The sequence below is a fragment of the Priapulus caudatus genome, unplaced genomic scaffold, assembly GCF_000485595.1.
Source record: "Priapulus caudatus unplaced genomic scaffold, Priapulus_caudatus-5.0.1 Scaffold24, whole genome shotgun sequence".
NCBI classification, from domain to species: Eukaryota; Metazoa; Priapulida; class Priapulimorpha; order Priapulimorphida; family Priapulidae; genus Priapulus; species Priapulus caudatus.
The window spans coordinates 766,844-771,222 of NW_014577085.1; positions in this window are offsets into that span (position 1 = coordinate 766,844).

Below are 4,379 nucleotides of genomic sequence, written 5' to 3' on the forward strand. Positions count from 1 at the left end.
AGAGAGAGAGAGAGAGAGAGAGAGAGAGAGAGAGAGAGAGAGAGAGAGAGAGAGAGCGCGAGAGCGAGATGTTATAAATGTCGTCATCTGATCCCAGCGTGCGCCTTATCCGTTGTTTTCCTGTGGAGGATGACAGTTGCGTGCATCTACGGTAAGCGTCTAATCATTACGGTAATCGTTCAACCCGACCAACTTGCTTGTACGCGCAGCCGAAGAGCGGTGAGTGTGCGCACCCCGTGCGGCGATGTAGACACGCCAATACATCTTATAGTTCCACCATCACTAGTCAAGCTATATCCCGAGTTAGCTATACGAGTGTGCATACTAATGTGTGTGTGTGTTGCAAACACATAATACACGTGCATGTGTTCGCACGCATAAACGCACACGCATATTATATACCTTACGCGCGAAATTTCCCTACATCAGCAAATCGGCGCTCTCACGGTGACTTGTTTATCTCACTGCTAGAAAAGAAAAGAAGAGCGGTGTGCCTCGGTTAGCTGCTGACTAGTGGTTGGTTACCCTGCATTCATCAGGCAGCTGGTAGCCTACCAGCGGTTGATCGTGGAAACCCGCGTGGTACCGATTCCCACAGTAGCAGCGTCTCGGCATATTTATTTATTTATTTATTCATATTTGCGATATTCAAGGTCACGCTGAAGCGGGGCGCGCCTCTAATCACCATTTCTTTCGCCAATAAAGACCGACTTCGGCTGAGTCGGACCCAATTTACGAAAGGAGCGGCTTTCTCAATAATTGCAATTACAACGCTGAATAGTGGTAGAATGGGACCTTTATTGCTGTACGGGTGGGCAAATTCGTGATGCGTACCCGCCGGTGCACCGCGTGTGAGTATTATCGAGTGGGTTACCCGCTCCACGTTCTAGATCAATGTCGATGACTGGCCCACGCAGCGGCCGCAGTGTCTGTGTCGGTTAACCGACTAATTAATCGAAAACGTTGAACAATGCGGCGCTAGCGAGGTGGATTTTTAACAGGAAATTCAACAGGAAGCCGCGCGAAAATTTTGTTTCATAAAAGAGAGACAAAGACTGACAAAGACAAAGACAAGACAAGATCAAGACAAGACAAGATAAAGACAAAAAGTTCGAAAAAACTCTGTTTTCAACTGAGTCAGAAAACTTTTTTTTTTTAACTGATAAAAAAATTTTTGAAACAAAATTTTTTTGTTTTAATTAAATTGTCAGGGGCGTGTACAGGCGGGGTCCAGGGGGTCCGGACCCCCCTGCTCGCGCAGAAAACGCATCTAAGGAGGTCTAATTTCAAAAATTTCCTGGGGGAGGGCCCCCTGACCCCCCCAGACCCCCCTTCGCGTGCTGCCAAGTTTGGGTTACGGTTAGACCCCCCTGGTACAAATCCTGTACACGTCCCTGATTGTATTGACATTGTAATCACATCTTGCTGCTATTTAATTGTGAAAAGGTCCAAAAAATTATGATCACGACCCACCCAGAAAAAATCCTGGATACACCCCTGGTAATGCGAACCGGTCTCGATCATAATTATTATACCACTCAAATTCTACATTGCCACGTCCATTACTTATCTTTGGCTTACTTTGAGTAGACTAGTAGACAACTATACATAACTATACGTAGCATCAGTATTTAGAAGTGCCGTCAGAAATAACAGTAGTTATAAAAGCATATAAGCGTATAAAACTGAGCGTCACTCCTTACCGTCGTAAGGGGGCGTCCCTCTATTTATACCATACAATAAAAAGATTAGATTAGTCTGAAAGCGATTAAATAAGCTACTGGCGCTCGCATTACAAAATAGACAACTAGCCGTTCCTTCTTGCTGGTCTTCTTGGATTTTTGGAAATAATGCCCCTATTTTTTTCTGGACATAGTCTGTTCAACAAAACTAGGTCATTCTACTTTCGAAATTTCAAGCAGTCGCTTAAAAGTCGCAGTTGAATTTAAAAATCCGATCGATTTCTGCAGGCGTATAATATCTATACACTGTGTTTATTGGGTGGCAAAAGTCATATCATTTGAGTTGCCAATCATACGTCGATGAAGATGCCATTCGGCTGCGATCTGCCCTGATTTACATGGGGTTTCGGTCTCGTAAAAGCTCCTGAAAGTGCGGGATATGTGTAAGGTTTTCTACGACGTTTTCTGATTATTGAATTTAATACAAATAAGCCGCCATTGTTCTAAGCCTTACAGCTTCCTCTGTCGTGCAGTACATCATTCAGCGACTTCACACTGCCGCGTGGGTTTGCATGAAAACATATTGGCGAGCATCATCGTTATTGTTGTCTCACGGGAGCGTTTACGTGCGCTGGAAATAGAGAGCTCTCTATATTATGAGCTCTTGATATATATATATATACGATATATATATATATATATATATATATATATATATACATATATACATGCACACGCATGCGTGCGTGCGTGCATGCGTGCGTGCGTGGGTGTGTGCGTGCGTGTGCGTGTATGTGTGCAAATTGCCTACGCAGTTTTACTGGTCGATTGTTTGGCCGTATTGTAGCCTTTCGTACGTTTTATAATAAAATATACGATATATATAATGAGCTATAGCCTTGATGAAGGACTGGCGAGAGAATCGAAGGGCCAGTCAGCTGGTTACAGCCATCCTCCCTGACTTCTCTCGACCAGCCCGAGATCCTTCTGTACCGCTATCTGTTCAGCGCTGGCTTCTTCGATCGTATATTTTGCTATATACTGATACGGCTGCGACATCTGCATAGATCAACGATGAGGTTAAGTAGGCTGGCGATGTGCATGGCTTCCAGCACCCGGCCCCCACACACACACGCACACGCACACGCACACGCGCATGCACACATACACACACGCACACACGCACACACACGCACACACGCGCGCGCGCATGCACGCCCGCACGCACGCACACATTACGCACGCACGCACGCACGCACACACATACACATATATATATATATATATCAAGAGCTAATAAACACCTTATACGCTCTTGTATGACACACGTACGCACTCACGCACACACACCGCACACACATACACACACACACACACACACACACACACACACACACACACACACACACACACACACACGCCACACACACACACACACCACACAACGAGAAGACGCGAGAAAGATTAGAGACACATCACACTCCATCACATCACATTTAGAGACGGGGCACACACACACTACACACGATAAAGCAGAGTACATACAGTAAACATACATACATCATATCATGACACACACGACCAACTGGGGCATACCTACACGACACACACAGCCGCACAACCAGGCGGGGAAGGCACAAGCAGAAAAACCAACCCAACACACACCCGACGCCCCACACACTACCACACAGGCACACCCACCCCTATACCACACAAGGCCCACCACACCGGCTGACACCACACACACCGTACATCACACACACAACGAGAAAGAGTCGAGAAGGAGAGCAGAGAGAGAGAAGAAAGACGCACACCACTACATACATACATACATACCCATACATACCACGATACATACATACATACATAAATAGCACACACACAACACACACACACACAACGTCACCACACTCACACTCACACTCATACACCACAGGCTGTTCACACTCACACTACACTCACACTCACACACATCACTACACACACAAACACACCACGAACCACACAGGGCGACCCCACACACACCTCTCTCTCTCTGCTCTCTCTTCTCACTCTCTCTCTCTCGTCGCTCTATCTTCTCTCTACACAACATACAAATACCCATACACATACACATCACACATGACAATACAGCATACACATCTAACATACACATAATCACATAACATAACATGACGACATACACATACACAACACATAACACATACATCATACACATACACATAAATCACAATACAAATACACATACACATACACATACAGCATAACACCAGCATACACAGTCCACATACAACTACCATCAGCATACACAACACATAGCAATAACAAACATAGCACATACACATACAGCATACACATACACATACACGATACACCTATACACCTCACACATAATAATAAATAATAAAATATATTTCGCACCGTTACATGAAGAATATGTCACGTGCGCATTACAATGCTGATTATATAAACAGCGGACTGCAACAGTGATAAAATATACCGATACTTAAATTACGCCAATATGCTATAAACAAATTCCCTGATTATAAATAGCGGACTGCTCAACATTGTAAAATATAGATCTAAAACGACAATAATATAACATTTTGCAATAAGAATAGAAGCTCAAATCAAAATGTAGCACGCGTAACATATTACACACATCACAACAACACTTAATAGAGAGAGAGTGTACAT